Below are 17,387 nucleotides of genomic sequence, written 5' to 3' on the forward strand. Positions count from 1 at the left end.
TAAAAATCAGTGAATCAAAAGCCCTTAATTTTTTTTTTATGCTCAGCATGTACAGCTTCTGTGTAAGTCATTAAATCATTGAAATCACATGACTTCAATTTAGAAATCATTTTTCACCCAGGCACAGTTCATTTTTATAATAATAAAGAAATGAAAGCAACATAATTTTAATAGATGCCATACTGAAAGAAGTTTTGATTTAGGCTTGATATACACATGGTCAGTCAAAAGAAATGACCTTTAGTTGTATTGTTTCATAAAAGTTGTTATATGCAAGTGACAACAGGCATTTCAGGTATGTCTTATAGAGAATAATTTAATAAGATACTATTAATAAATATATTCGACATACATCCTAGGAGCAGTGGAAACTTAAAGCTTGAAGTGTTCTTTTTAGGTCATCCAGTCCAGCCCTTTCATTTTGCAGATGAAGAAAATGAAGCCCCAATAAGTAGAGTTAGTTAAGTGGCATGACCAAGATTTAAACCCAGTTCTGTGATGTGATTTCCAACTAAGTTCTTCTGCTTCTTTGTCATGCTTTCAACTGGAGGTAGCAGTGTGTTGGGCTGTCAAGGTAGAAGGAATCTTAAAGATGCTTTAGTAAAAATTCCTTATTTTACAAATGGAGAAACTCTAGCCTAAGAACCTAGTTAATGTGAATTACTCCAGTCTGACAAAGTAGTAGGTAGTAGATGTTATACTAATGGTGTCTTATTTGGCTTTAGATTCTGGTGCTCAGGAAAATTCTAGGAAGAATCTTAAACTTATAGTCAAGGCGTGAAAGAGAGACTGATTCGTTTGGTACTTTGATTTTACTTAAAATTTTAACATTATTATGACTCCTTTGAACTTTTTGTTATTTCTTGTTTTGTGTTTTGCTCCTGCACCATTTATTTCACTCAATTTTGAATGGGATTTTCTTGAACATTTTTTTAAGCTATTAGAATTTTTTTTTTGTTTAACATACAGGTAAGTAACATTTTACATATTCAACCTGTTCCTCAAAGTTGGTTATAAATGATTTTCTATAAATTGACTTAAACTTTTGTGTTGAATTCAATTGTTGTATTCTTATCGAAAAATTACTTTCCTGCCTAAATGTATGTCAGATTGTTTTAGGATGACAGTAAAAGAATGTTTAAAAAATTTTCCAGTCAAGTCGTGAAATATACATTTTGAACTCTAATTAAAATACCATCCTAAATGCATGAGACAAAGATATGAAAGTCATGGTAGATTGCAAACTCACTACACATTAACAAGGTGATGTGTCAGCCAAGAAAAGCTAATTCTGTCCTTGTTCACATTCAAATTGATAGTGTCCCAGGGAGGTCAGTGAGACGTATTCTATATTCTTTCTGTGACCTTTTGGCAGAAGAGAGGACCTTCAGATAAGGCTGAAACCTAGTGGGAGAACAGGAGACCATTACATAGGGGGAGGACTCTGAAAGAACTGTGGATATTTAGATGTCATATATTTAAGGGATTAGGCTTGTTCTGCTCATCTTCAGGGGTTGGAACTAAGGTCAATGGGTGGAAGTTGGAAAAAATCAGATTTATAACTCTTTATCTACCAGGCATGGAATATCAGTCTTTGAAGAATCAAAGCTGAGAATCATTCAAAGGGCAAAGAAGCATGGTAGGCCTAAGTACCCTACAACACCTTATTAATGAACAAAATTACAGGAGAGAAACAGTGTAAAAGTTGTCAATAGAGAGGATTTTTGACCAGGAAAAAACATAGGCTGGTCGTGAAGGAAGAGGGAGGGATAACTGATGGAGAGTCTATGAAACTTATTTACAGCGTATTTATAAGAGACCAGAAATAATCAATAAACATAATAGGAGATCATAAATTGTTTGTAATGTGTATCACTAGCAGGAGTAGACTCATTAATAAGATCACATAGTGTTATGAAAAACTTCCTAAAACTTACTCCTTTCCAAAATTTGAACATACTTTCTTCGCGGAAAAGGAAAAGGTCCTTCTCACTAGAAATCTTCAAGCAAAAGCCAGTTATTGGTGACCATTTTGTTACCATTGTCATAGTGATTCTTGTTCAAGTATAGGTTTACTTAGGTGGCCTTCACTTCTGTTAGTCTGTGAACTCTGAGTCGAAAGGAGATGGATCTTGTTTCTTCCATGCTGCCTAGACTTGTAACCTCATTAATCTCCTTTCCAAAGTTATTTAAACACATACACACAGACACACAAACAGACACACACACACATACACACACACACGTGCATACACACCTCCTCAGGTATTTAGTTGGTTCTTCTAAAACGGTAATTTTACTCATTAAAGTAATTCACCATTTCATAGCTATGGCTATTAACAGCTGTTTATGTATTTGTTTATGAGAGATATCCATGTGAAGACAAGAGTGGTCTTTTTGAGGATTCTTTTTTTTCCGTCTTCATAGGTGTGTAATTGTCTCTGTGCACATTTTTAAGCACCCAGATAATCAGAAATATTGTTATTACCATTGATAACGTTCCCACAGAGGAATGGGGAAAGTAGCTATTGCTACATAATGTATCTATAAATCATGCTCAATGTGACCTACCTCTTACATTACCCAGTGGTGAGTGAATTATTACTTTTTTTAGACTGGATAGTATCTCCAAAGTGCTGGCTTCCTTCTGTCGTTCCTTGTTTTGTTTATTAATTACCACACTTATAAATATTTACGATGTCCTTCCATCAGTGTGTCTTGTTCAATTTATAGTCAGTTATTCTGTTTAATAATCATTCTTTTGTTTGGTTGCACAATGGATCCTTTGTGTCTGAAAGCCCCTTCCTGCCACCATCTCAGAAAATACATGTTAAATTAATGTTGACTGATGGATATTCTTAGGAAATTTAGCCTTTATTTGGGAAAATATGTACTTCTACAAGTAAACGTATGGCGATGACTTAAAACACAGTAATATTTGATAAATATTTGCTGTGGGAATGGCAGCTAAGCTGTGAAATAAATAATAGATGAATCCCAAATAGATGCTTTTCAGCATAAGGTCTATTGAATCATTAATAAATTGAGTTCCTTCAGTTAGTCTTTTCATATTTAATGCATTAACAGGCTGTATTTATGGCATTTCTAAAAAGAAATAACATTATGGCCAGAAGACATTAGCATGGCATATTGGCAACTTAGACTAAAGATAGTTCTGAATTTTAGGTTGGGTTAATAACTTTAGAAGTTTCTGTTTTTTGGGGCAGCTGGGTGGCGCAGTGGGTAGAGCACCGGCCCTGGAGTCAGGAGGACCTGAGTTCAAATCTGGCCTCAGACCAAACACTTGACACACTTACTAGCTGTGTGACCCTGGGCAAGTCACTTAACCCCAACTGCCTAAAAAAATATATATATATCTATATCTATCTATCTATCTATCTATATAGATATATATATATAGATATATATATGAAAGTTTCTGTTTTTTAAAACCTACAGGAAAATTGCTTGGAGGTGTTAGTCCCAATGCAAAACAGCTAATACCCACAGAAATTAGGGGTTATGCTGTGCCTTGAAGAGGTCACAGACCTTGGTGAGTCTTAGTTTAATTGGCTGTCAAAAAAAGGAGACAAATTCATGTGTCTTTGAACTTGTCAAAATTTCTCATTGGAAAAAATCAAGAACGTCTTTTGAAAATTGAGGACATAGTGAAATAGTGTTAACTAGTTGCTCCGTTCGCTAAGACTTGACCTTCCAATTACTGGTTATAATGGTGCCAAACAATTATGGCTGATTTCTTTTCAGTTTAGATGAAGATTTTTAAAATGGTGTTTTAAAAAGTTTTAATAGGGATCACAGTACAAAAATTTAAAAATAGGAAAAAGACCAAAGTGGAAACAGGTATTATTTCAACTAAGTTTGAGCCAGGTAGGATTATTTAGAGGAGTACTACTCATGTCTTTTAATGATTATGTACAAATAATATTCACACTGAGTGAAATTATTGTTAAAATACCTGTTTTTTATTATACCTTGTAATTTGTATGCACTCATATATATACACACATTTTTTTTATTTGTAACATAGCTGCTAAACTAAAATTTGTTTTATATCGATGAAACGATTTTTTCAAAGTCTATATATATCCTATAAATCTAGATAATTAACTGTTTTTTAATAAACATTTTCCTAAAACTTTCTAAACTATTTCAGAGTAGTTTAGAATTTCATTTTTTGTTTATACTTTTTTCTTTCAGAATTTTAGCAGAACATAGATCACACAGAAAAAAAAAAGTGTGTTCTTTCCCAAATATACCTGCTTTTGTAGTTAGGAGAACTGGCATCTTTAAATATCTACAAATGGACAGATAATACTTCACTCTCATATTTTATATTAAAGTTGGTGCCTCCTCCAATAAATACTTTTTGCCCTCTAATATTTTATTGTGGTGATATATTGGTTTTGTAATTAGATTGCCACCCACGGAGCCATTGTTGGCACTTCTTGTAATGTATTAGCTAACTCCAGACTCCCAATGGCCAGCGATTTAGCATAGATGAAAGGATACAAGATTAGGAGACAAAGAATTTGAGTTCTTCAGGACCTTGGACAAATCAATTAACCTCTCTGAACCTTAATTTTTTTTAATCTGGCAAAGGGGGATAGTAATACATTTTTTACCTCACTGGGTAGTTATACACATCAAACAGTAAGCTATAGATAAAGAATTTTGTGGATTGTAAAGTACCTCAGTAGACACAGGGAAATCATGATTATTATTATCAAGCCAAGAAGCCTCCTGTTTATCCCTCGTTCTTCCCTCACTTCCTGCAATCAGCCATTCACCATTCCCTGGGTGGTTCTACTTCCATAACTTCCATTGAGTACAGTAAGCATTAATTTTGTATCTATCTTGGGCAAGAAAATATGTTAGAGAAGCAAAGACAAAAATCTCTCTAATTTATTGCTTTTTATCCTTTCATAGCTACCATTCTGGTTTAGGACTTTATGACCTCAGTCCAACATATTTATTAAGCACCTGCCATAATCTACCATATGCACAACACTATGCTTGATTCGGGACATATACAGTGACAAAGGAAACATTCTTGTCTTAGGGCAAGGGTTCTTATCCTGGAGTTAAATAACTTGTATGTGTATTTTAATGATGATATAATTGATTTCACTTCTAATCTTACGTATTTAATTTTATGCATATAAAACATTATTCTGGGAAGGGGACCCATAGGCTTCACCAGATTATCAGAGGGTTCCATTATGCAACAAAAGGTTATGAAGTCCCTAGACTGGGGGCTATATGTTGAGGAGATAAAGGTATACTAAGAGGTAATTTGAGATAGAAGATAATGCACCAACCACAGGGGGTAGGGGTGGAGGGAGAGGAGAAAAATTGAAAAGACTAGATGAATGAGGAAGAGTTTGGCCTGAACATGGAAGGAAAATAAATACAGTATGAGGATAGTACAGATGCAGCGTGCAAAAGAGAGATGGTCTTTTCAAAAAGTGTTCCAGGAAAATTTGAGGAAGGAGGGTGCATTTTCAGCAGAATGACAGTCAAGCAAACTTTGGAAATATGGTTTAAAAAATCCAACTCAATTTTGATAGCAGCTATTGGACTCATGTGCAGTCCCTCTGTTCTTATCTGCATTAAGGTTGTGGGTGGCAATATTGGATATCTGTGGTCACCAGAGGCCAGAATGGTAGTAAACAGTAGCTACTGTGGTATATGGGCAAGATGTCACAATTTGGGGGACATTGAGCACGTGTGAATCCAGAGAGCAAAGCTGTGGTCTTTGTACAAATGGGGCAGAAACCAGTCAGGCAAGCCAGGATCAGTGTCTATGAGGTTATGCTGTTTTAGCCCGTGGTTTCATCTGCAAGGCTCAGAGGAGGAGAATGATGGATCTGGTCTCTGACCTCACTTGACACATCAGAGTTGGCCTCTGAAAAGACTATATGTCGATGGTTTTTGTAAAAGTCTGAACCTTTGGGGAGGTGCTGAGTCTATCTGGGTAGTTCTAATTCCCTTCTTTATCCTTAAATGTCTTCATCCTGAAAGATCCTATCAGCCCTGGAACTCAACATCTCTTCAGTTCCTTTTGTCCTTGGGGCCTCCCTCCCTCTGATTGGAGGATGGAGACCTCTCCTCCCATAAATTCCTTTTAAGGAGGAGCCCAGATCAGACAGGGCTTCATTTCCCTTCAGGGTGTACACCCTTAGGGTTCTCTATCCTGGCCCCATTTCGAACCCTCCCTTCCCCAGCCCCCAACCAATTTCTGCTTCTTTTGTATTTGTTCTCCCCCAGTAGATTGTAAACTCCCTCAGGACAGGGCCTGTCTTTTCACTTTCTTTTAATCCTCAGCAATTTAGAATAGTGCTTGGCACCTTGTAGGCACCTAATAAATCAACAGTCACTGACTGATGGTCAGTCCCAACTTTCCCAGTTCTGTTTCAACCCTTTCACTTTTTGGCATTTCTGAGAAACCCTGGTTCCCAACTCAGGCTGGCCTTTGGTTTGCACTCACTTGGATTTTATTTTGGATCTCATCTCTCGTTCCCCTGGAGGAGATAACTTAATAAAAATAAGCTTGTTCATGTGGAGGATAGGATAGGGACTGAGTAGGAGACAGAAACCAAAAATATGTAGATAGACAGGAGAATAAAGGCAGAATTAATGTTCAAATTCAACGAGTAGTTGACTGAGTTCTAGATATAGAGTTACTACTAAGGTAGAGTCAGGGGAAGGATGATTATTTTCAGGCATGGAAGCCTTGAGCTCATGTCTGACTCTTCGCTGTCCTTCACTCCCTATATGCAGTCTCTTGTCATGTCCGATTGGTTCTTCTTCCATCACTCAGGATCCATTAAGGATAGATGTGTCCATAGACGGTACACATGACAGGACGGCTGAAGATGTGAACATTAATAGTAGAAAAAAGACTGATGCATGCCCTCATTTTAAGTATCTTCCTAGGTATAAACAAATAAGGACAGTCAGGATATGTGCCCATGGTGAGGTAGAGCCTTATTTCGAGCACCTCAGGTACTCAGGTTTGCTCAGTGTAGCCTAGAGAGAGGTCTAAATACTGTAAGACAGGGGTTCTTAACTTTTTTGGTGTTATGGACCCCTTTGGCAGTATGGTGACAGCTATGGACCCTTTCTCAGAGTTTTTTTTAAAATACATAAAATAAAATATATGGTTTTTCAAAGGAAACTAATTATGTTGAAATACAATTACCAAAAAGATTTTTTTTTTTGAAAGTTCATTAATCCCAGATTAGAACCTCTGCTCTAAAGGGATGTTACTCATGCTTCTAGCAACCTGTAGAAGAGCTGTATGAAGATGCCCTCACATTCAGAGCTCCATGATGCCTGAATGGCCGTTTATTTAAGAAAATATGAGGTGGGCATGTGAGTAGTTAGCATTTTGTCCTGTTTTCCATAACTGATCTGAGAAAAATCACTTGCCCTATGTATACCGCTGTTTCCCCTTCTACTCATTTCATATGTTGCTAGGAAGACCTGTGTTCAAGTCCTCCTTATATACACACTAGCTATGTGGTTATGGCCAAGTAACAGGTTCATAGGATCATAAATCATATTCATTTAATCTCTCAGTTCCACAGGCAGTTCTCTAAGGCTATAAATTATAAGGATGACCAAGCTACATTAATGGAAGCGGGGGAAAGAGTTCCCTATGGGGATAAAATTACGTTCTTGGGTCTCATCTGTAACCACCTGCCCCCAAATAAGTTTCAGCCACAATTCAGAAGCTGCCCTGTTTCCAAATAGACATGCCTTTTCTGTAAATGGTCAATAAATCTGGTCCAAATATAAAGGGATATTTTGGAATATTCATAACCATAGGGATTCAGGGTCCTGACAGGCAAAATTCAAAATTATTAGAATTCTAGAGAGGCTGGAGTTCTAACTAATATTAAAGTTTTTCTCTTTTTTAATTTATCAAAGTCTGAGTATCTTAAACCTAACAGATGTCATTTTTTTACATCTCATATTTTCCCCAAGTGTAGGCAACATGCTCTTTTCATTGCAGATGGACTTCTTTCAGATTATGTTGATTTTTCAGTTGGTTTTGAGTGGTTCATTATATTTTCCCCCATTTGTTGTGCAGTGATTGGCCTATTCTCAGATAGGTGGCTTCTCCAAAAGCTTCTGCCTGTGGGCTGTAACATAAATATGTAATGATGGTAATGAGCTCTAGTATGTGGGTTTTACTGACACAGGTTATTTGCAAGTGGTGACTTATTCCTTAGGCATAACAACCATGGAATGGCTTCTGGCACTTATTAATAAATGGGTGCTCTTCGTTGTCTCATAAAGAAGAGGCCATTAGTAATGGTGTATGGGAACTTGGATTAATCAATGCTTTTGTATTACTAATGTTCCTTGATGAACCAAAGTGCTTCCTGTAAGCAGGGCTCAAAGAGGTTTATGTTGTGTTTGGATAATTGAAGTGATGCATCATTTCATTGCATTTGGTTCTATTTCTTCTTGGAACCTTGTCACAGTGAATCATAGTCAAGTTACAACAGTGTCATTGAATAGCATATCATAGGGCCATCATACTAATATTATATGAAAAAGAGTGGAAATGTAGGGGAGCAGTGGAAACATAATGAATAGTCAATGGTAAAAAGTCATTTAGAATGGTAATGGTTGCTAGTGGTTTTCTATCATTATTGACAGCCTTCTTTTAAAACTAACTGAAAATGCCATATACTTTAGCTTCAGTTGTTTATTGAACATTTGTTTTTATGTTGCTTTTTACCAAACACAGTGCTCAGGGAGGATGAGTGATCTATTCAAGAGGACCTGATATTTCAATGGTGATAAGCACTGTGCATGTACTGTTCTGTGCTTTGGAGTTGGGGTATTAGTCCTATATTTCTGTGATCATTCTACCTGTATCACATCTATCAGGAAATATACATTGGTTGAACAGATTGTATCCTTGATAACAATTAGAAATATGAAATACTTCTACCCTTTTGTTTAGTCATTTTTCAGTCGTGTCCAACTCTCTGTGACCCCCTTTGGGGTTTTCTTGGCAAAGTTATTGAAGTGATTTGCCATTTCTTTCTCCAGCTCATTTTACAGATGAGAAAACTGAGGCAAACAGGATTGACTTGCCCAGGGTCACAGAGCTAGTAAGTGTCTGAGGCCAGATTTGAACTCAAGCAGATGAGTTTTCCTGACTCCAGACCGGGTTCTCTATCCGCTGTGCCACCTAACTGCCCTCTTACCACTATGCCATATATTAAAACAAGCAAATAAATAATTTTTTTAAACCTAAAAACACAAACGCAGAGTCAGCAATGGCTTAGTGAATAAAGAGCCTGCCTCAGAGTCAGAAAGGCCTGGGTTCAAGTGCTTCTACTGCCACAAACTGTCTGTATGATCCTTGGAAAGTCCCTTAACCTCTTGATCTCTCTATGTCCCTAGGTAATTCTCTAAGACTGAGGTGCAGAGAAGGGATTGACCTACATTAGTGGTGGTTGTTTTTCTCAAGGGGAATTCTCTCTACTAATGAAATCCCGTGTCTGATTCAAACAGATCAAACATCATGGACTCAGAACGTAGGACACACTGACCCCTTTTCTGGTCACCCCTTCCTCTTAGTAACTTCTGCTTGCTCAAGGCATGTTCTCCTGAGGAAGCTTTTCCCTGATCTCTCTATATGTTAATATTCTCTCCTTCCTCAAATTAAATTTGTTCTTTGTTTGTTTAGGACAATGATTTCGTTGGTGTAGGAAGTTCCTGTGAGAGGAATCTACCTTCACCAATAGAGTCTTGAAAAGGTGCCAGGGGTGCTGAAAAACGAAGTCACTTGTCCAAGGTCACATCACAAGTCTGTGTCAGAGGCAGTATCTGAAGCAGCAGAATCCTGATTCTGTGATGAGTGTCTAGGAAGAAAAGCTGCCTCTCTTTATATTTATTTATTTGTGTAAATACTGTATCTTTATATTAGAGACTACTAGGTGGGTTAGAGGATGTAGTTTTAGGTGTGGACTCGGGAAGGCCTGAGTTCAAATCCTCATTCAGATACTCCCTGGCTGTGTGATCACTTAAGTTCTCTCAGTGTGTTTCCGCATCTAGATGAGATTGGGCTCAGTGGCCTCCAGCTTTGTTGTTGTTGTTTGGTTGTTTCAGTTGTGTCCAACTGTTTGTGACTCCATTTGGAATTTTCTTGGCAAAGACAGTGGATTGGTTTGCTCTTTCCTTCTCCAGCTCATTTTATAGGTGAGGAAGCTGAGGCAAAGAGGGCGAAGTGACTTGCCCAGGATTCCACAACTAGTAAGGGTCTGAGGCCGGATTTGAACTCAGGGAGATGAGTCTTCCTGACTGCAGGCCTGGCACTCTGTGCACTTTGGCGCCACCTAGCTGCCCCATTTAGCTCTAAATGTTTGGACCATGGTCTGTGAATAGAAGTTCCTTGAGCTTAGAGACTATGTACACCTTTTTTTTTTTTTTGACACTTAATAGATAATCGTTGAAATTCAGTTGATTGCTGAGACTCTTCTGTTTTTTTAATTAAAGAACACTGCTTTTCAGTAATTTCTGAGTTTAATGTGACCACCCAGCCTAATAGCCATTTTAATCATCATTAAAATCCCTTGTCAGTCCATACTGCATAACAATTCATTATGTAAAAGCCAAGAAAAGTTGTTTGTTCTCATGTCTTAAATAAATTGCTTATTACAAAGCATGGTACCTACTTTTGAGAGAGAACCCAAATTGAAGGCAGAGGACTTAAATTTAAATTGATATGGGAGTTTCTTGGCTTGGGTTCTTTGAGAGAAGAGGGAAAATCTTGCTTACCATTAGGTCTGTAAGTAGCCAGACAGAAAAGGAAACTTACTAGTACACTAATACTGACTGCTTCCTGATAGCATCTTCACATTCTTATGGTGCACATTGTATTTTTGTAGCTATTTAGGCTCAATTAGAATACATAGCTTCAATCAGCGGCATTCTGTGGCAGCATGGATGTGGGGGAAGTCTGCAAAGTCTGAGGTCATGCAAGTTGCTAAAAGTTAAGTTTATTCTTTTGGGAAATGCTCTTCCCTGTGATTAGTCTTTAGCAGAATTCCCTGTGTTGTCATAGAATTCTCAAAGATGGTGGAGGTCTTCTTCAAAGTAAAATCATTCTTTCCCATCTTCTTGTCACAATTAAGGTGAGAAGTACAAACTCCCTATTTCTCTTTCCTTGGCCTTAGAGGTAACTCTATCTGGGGAAAAGATTCCCCCAAACTTGTAGTATTCATGCTCATCTATCTTCTTCACAAAATCCATTCTCATATCTTATTGCCTGTGTGTTCTTGGGCAAGTCATTTTTATCTCTCTGAGACTGAGTCTTCTGATCCATAAAATGGTGATAATGCTCTTTGTATTGCCTGCCTCACAGATGCTCTAATGGCTCTATAGAAATATGAGCACTTATTACTATTTCATCTTTGGTTGATGGCATACTTGTATTAAAATTCTTTTAGAATATAATTTTCATTTGAATGCAGTTTTACAGAAATTTAGAACAGTCAGGCTAGAAAGAGGAAGAAAGGGGACACAGGGAACTGTGAGAAAAAGACAATAGGGAAACAGATGTTTTTAGGCAAAAGATTATTCATTTTATTTGAATTATTTATTATGATCCCAGAGCATTGTGGGTGTTTCACAAGGTACAGAATTAGGGCAAAAAATGTACTTAGAGAAATAGAGCTTAATATACTGGGAAAGATTAAAATATTCAGAACAATATAAACTAGCTAGTCCAAGGTATAATTGATCTTTCCATTAATATGAATCATATTAAGGATGGAGTATAAATTAGGTCAGTATGAGGGAAACTGAAACAAATGTAAATATGTGAATAGGGATGTGAAGAGAGATCATGAGTGGCTTACAACCCTCAGATACACTCTCTTGCCTGGTTTATGTTGTTTTTGATGTGCAATTCCTTATGGCTTCTGTGAAAACATGTCTCCTAAGAATGATGTAATTTTACAACAGCCACATTATTGGAGCTGCAAAGAAGACAGAAGAGAAGATGAAAGCAGCATTTAGAATGACTTGAAAGATCACAGTGACATGAGAGACAGAGTGAGGATCAAAGACACATGCAGATTTAAGAGAGGGTGAAAGTGGGTTAGGCAACAGGATCAGAGATGAAGTGAAAAACACCTAAGAACTGAGCTAGACCAAAGTCAACCATGTGAAATTAAAGAAATGGGTTTTGAGTTGCTTGCTCACACTTGGTAGTCAAAGTATTGGGGTTGAAAATCAGATGCTGCTGACTGTATGACCCTAGATTAGGTACCTCCCCTCCATCCCTCCCTTGAGACCTTAGTTTCCTATTCTGTAAAATGAGGAGATTGAATTAGAATCATCTCCTACTCTTTCCCTCTGCTTCTACATATGTCATGCAGTGAGTATCAGAGAAAAAAACCCCACAACAAATCTTCAGAGATCTTAAGTAATACTTCATAAATGAGTACCATTCAGTTTGAAGCTAGTAAGAGGTTTATTCGTCCTAAAGAAGTATGTCCATTTTGTATACATGTGTGTGTGTATATATATATATATATATAAATATATATATGTATGTGTATATGTGTGTGTATGTGTATGTATACACACTATGCTCTTGTTCACCTCCCCCTCCCATAGAAAAAGGCTTCTTGAGAGCTGAAACTGTTTCTTCTTTGTCTTTTATTCCTATTACTCAATCCAGTGCCACATAGCTAATGGGTACTTAAATGCTGGTTGATTGATTGGTTGATTGATCTAGTGAGGGTGGACCTACCACCTCCTCAGCGCATTTAATTTTTGAATAATTCTAATTTTCTTTCATTAAGCCAAAATCATCTTCTCCGCAATTTCCACCCATTAAAGTTTTTCACTTGTGTACAAATATCAGATTCACAAGTAAATTCCCAGGATGAGGGAGGCATGTTTAGACAACACCTGTTCAGAAAGAGATTTCGGGGTTCTTTAAGTGAGTAGTTTGATGTTTTAGCCAAAAAAGCTAACACAATCTTGGGCTGCATTGAGGGTTATAGCTACAAGGATTAGAGAATTGATAGTCCCACTGTACTGTTTCGGGACCACTTTTTGAGTATGTTATAAAGTAGGTTCTTTTCATGTATTGTTTGGACTAGACTTTTCCTAAGGGCTCAGCTAATTCAAATTCTGTGATTACTCCTATTTTTGCGTTCTGGAGTCAAGCAGAAGAGATCTATACCCATTTTACATGATATCCCTTAAAATACATGGAATTATAGAATTACAGATTTAAAGGGACCTTAGTGATCACTTAATCAATCTCCCCTCCCCCTTATTTTATAAATGTGGAATCTGAGGCTTAGAATGTGGGACTTGTCCAAGTTCAAAAGCACGTAGCAAAAAGGTGATTCAAAACTAAGCCACCTAATTCTAAATTCTTTGCTCTTACCATAATGCCACACTGTCTTCCTTAGATTTCTGGTTAGATGAAGAAGTGACCCCACCATCCCCCATTATAACCAAGTTTCACTGTTCCATAACATAACATTGTGAAATCCCACTGCAATTTTTCTCTTTTTTTTTTAAAGCAGATTTCCTCAACCACAAATCATAACATTGTTCCTATAGAAATAACTGTCTCCTACTCTATCCAGTGCATTCTCTTGCCTCTGACAGCAATACCGAGACATATTATGGAAGGATGTAATGAAGTCAACCCTCCAAAGTTATACTCCAGAGAATTCTGATTTTTCTGTTAATGTAATTTGTAGAACAATAATCCAATAAGTCATCTTTTTAAGAAAGATTAAGCCAACCATTCGTCATTTTGTAGATTTTCATTCATTTCATTCATTTTCATTCTTTTAGATTTCTTCTCAGATTGAGAGTTCCTAATTTTTTTAACCTTATCCCACTGTGGGTTCCCTGTTCCTTTTACAGTTTAATTTCTCTTCTCTAGTAGCTTGGTGAGGCCATAAGAAGTACACACTCTTCTAGGCATGGATCACCATGGTTTTATACCAGAACAGGATGGTGGTTTCTATTTTGTTTCTAATACTTCCCTTCATAGTGATGTCTTACTTTTACATAGGGCTTAACTTTTTACCCAGCATTCTACGAACATTCCTCATTTAATCTTCACAATAACATGACTGGCAAGTTATATGACCATGGGTAAGTCACCCTCTCTGAGTCTCAGTTTACTCATCTGTAAATGGGGAAGAATAGCCATACTTTTACTACACACCTCAGAGTATTGTTTTTAGGACTGTGCTTTGCAAATTTAAAGTGCTATAGATGTGCGAATTATTATTAATGAAGGCAGTAAGTCAGGAATGAACAGTCTATCATCCGAGAACTTTGAAGAGACCAATCTTCCTGTAAGCAGAAGGTTATATAATTGTGGATAATACAATTCCATAGCTTAAGGAGGACCATATTATGCAATACTTTGAATACTAGGATGAGAAATTTGGATTTAATGTGATGTGCAATAAATAAACATTGTAGAATTTTGGGCATGTGAATTATATAGTATAAGCTTATGTAGCTGTAATGAGCAGTTAGTTATATAGAGAAGGTATTAGAGGGGGCAAAGGCTGTGGGATAGAAGATGGAACCAAGGTTAGGGTCATTATTTCAGACTCAAAGCTGTTTCTCCCAAAATGATCCTTTGGCAATTAGATTTTGTTATCCAAAATGAGTTCAATTCAGTGAACCTTTATGAATTGTCTTCTACTTTGTGCAGAGTACTTGGTTAAGCATTGAGAATGCTAAAATGAAGACGATAGAGTTCCTGCTTTTATGAGTTTTACAGTACTAATGGGGAGAATACGTAATATGTTATATGAAAGAAAGAGAAATGTAGGTCACAAGCTAAAGCTAATCCCAACCTTGAGTGGAGCCCAAGCCAGATTAAATTGTAATTTGGAAATACTTAGCAAAATAAATGAAGATACAACAGAACATAGATAATGTTAACGTGTTGTTTTCTAAGTCATTATGTATCCCTCAGAGATCCTTTTGTACATAGAATTTAGAGGTCCGCATTACTATTTGATACCACTGCTGTGGGACATTTTGAAGGAGACATCACTTTCAGCTGACAGAGGTTAGGGAACACTTTGTTGAGTGGACACCTGAACTGGGCATTAAGAGATGGAAAAAGGCCATAGAAAGTCAAAGGTGAGAAGGAATCATATTCCAGTGGGAAACCAGTGTCCTAAAGTGGAAAAAAAATTAATAGACACTAGATTTGCACATTGTGTTTGAAAAGTTGTGAATTGTCTTTTAGACCACGCAGATAATGAACTATAATAAGACATTTCCCATTATGCTTAGTTTTAAATCACTGACATATAACAATGGTATCCCAATTCTCAAGTTCATGTTGAAATTATTAAAAATAAATAAATGATAATGCAGAGGCCTGTGCTGCAAGGGAGGTGGCAGCCTCCTTCACTTGACCCAAAGATGTCATCAGGACCAGTTTTCAATGACAAAGACTAATCACTCTTCTTAAATCATACTCTCTCCTTTTTTTTTTTAAATTTTTTTTGGCTAGGCGATGGGGTTAAGTGACTTGCCCAGAGTCACACAGCTAGTAAGTGTTATGTGTCAGAGGCCTGATTTGAACTCAGGTCCTCCTGAATTCAGGGCCGGTGCTCTATCCATTGCACCACCTAGCTGCCCCTCTGTCCTTTGTTTCTTCTGACCTTCCTCTTACATCTTCTAATACCATTTTCCTTTTTCGAGGTATATGTGTTGGCAGGGGAGAAGGATGCGTTCTAATACCATCACTGAGTCACTTTTTATACCTGGGTTACAGAATGTTTAACTCTTGCTGCAATGATCTTGTCACAATTTTGATGCGTGTAGGAGGTGTAGTCCATTAAATACCTGACCACATTGATGATATTGATAGACAAAAATCTTAAAACATAAAGGCTTGATAATTGGTTAAGTCTTTAGTAGGGAAGGGCTTAGATGGATTTAAAACTGAATTTCTCTTCTCGAGTGATACCTCAGTGATTGTGAAAAGCCTGACTAGGGTGAATTTAATGGAGTATCCTTCACCTCCTCTTAGTTACAGGTAATACTACAGTGAATTATACAAGGCATGTATGACTTGGATTATATGTTAGCCTGAAAAGATCTGAACAGAAGAATGGAAGCTCTTTGAAGGCAAGGAATTTTTTTCTTTGTACCCTAGTGGATAGTGCAGTACCAAGTACTTAGTAGGCACTTTATGAAGGAGTGAATGAGTGAAAAAGTTCTTATTAAATACTAAGTGTAAAGTATTGTCCTAAGTGCTGGGGGGATACAAATAAAAAAAATAAGAACTCCATGTCCTCAATGAGTTCACATTCTAATAGTGGGAAAGAATATATAAAATAGGTTTCAACTGCAGGGTAGATAAAAAAGACACAATGGTCCTTAGAGTGCAACAGCAAGGCCAGTAATAATGCACTTTCTTTAGTGTCATTTCCATTAATGAAACCATTTCTTTTTCTGATGCTGAACCATTTGTTGGTGCCAAGGAGTCTGGCATCATGACCTTTCTTATCTGGGTTTTCAGTAGCTCTGGCTTCTGAGGAGGCAGGAGCTATAGCACCTTCAAGAGGAGTTGCCAGGTCAGAGTTCCACAAGGTTTGTTCCTCTGGACCATAGGTGTGAAACCTACAGCCTTAAGGCCACATGGAGCCTTCTAGGTCCTTGGGGGCAGTCTTTTGACTGAGTCTAAGTTTTAGAGAACAGATCCTTTTATTAAGGGGATTTGTTCTGTGAAGTTTGGATTCAGTCAAAGGGCTGCATTTGAGGACCTAGAGGGCTACATGTGGCCTTGAGGCCCCAGGTTCCCCACTCCTGCTCTGGACAGTGGCTACCTACATGGGCAGGTTGGAAGCAGGAATGGAGGGTGAGGTGGGGTACTATTCCTGGGTCCTGGACTTTCAAGCCTTTCCTTTTGCCAGATGCAAATGGCAGCCATGGCTCCCCTTGAAAATGGCTTTGGGTGTGGGGGCCATGCTGGAAGTTAGAGGTGAAGGTGATGCATAGCAAATGATGACGCATTCCTTCCTATTCTTTCCTCATGTGCCATTGGCCTATTACACCATTCCAGCAGGGCGTTATATGTATGTACTAAACTTTGAATTGATACCAAATAATTTAAAACTCATTTGAAATCTCATTAATTTTACATCTGTGGCATTAACCTAATTTCTAAGGTGGTTGCTAGACTCATTATCTTGAGTGTCATCATTGGGTTTCAGAATCCTCAAATGCTTCCCTGTTTTTAACTATTAAATAGCATTACTCTTGTCAGTGAAGGAAAATGAAAGTAGAGAGATGCATCAAAGATGGCCAGAAGTATAAAAACAGGA

General features: G+C 37.4%; 1 protein-coding gene across 4 annotated transcripts in view; it reads left to right on the forward strand.

The window, feature by feature from the left end:
* LOC114054055 (lethal(3)malignant brain tumor-like protein 4) overlaps positions 1-17,387 on the forward strand; it is a 504,773-nt gene that overhangs the window by 217,523 nt on the left and 269,863 nt on the right. The gene's annotated exons all lie outside the window — the stretch shown is intronic.

Source organism: Vombatus ursinus, unplaced genomic scaffold (assembly GCF_900497805.2).
Source record: "Vombatus ursinus unplaced genomic scaffold, bare-nosed wombat genome assembly UNPS02014812.1, whole genome shotgun sequence".
Taxonomy (NCBI): domain Eukaryota; kingdom Metazoa; phylum Chordata; class Mammalia; order Diprotodontia; family Vombatidae; genus Vombatus; species Vombatus ursinus.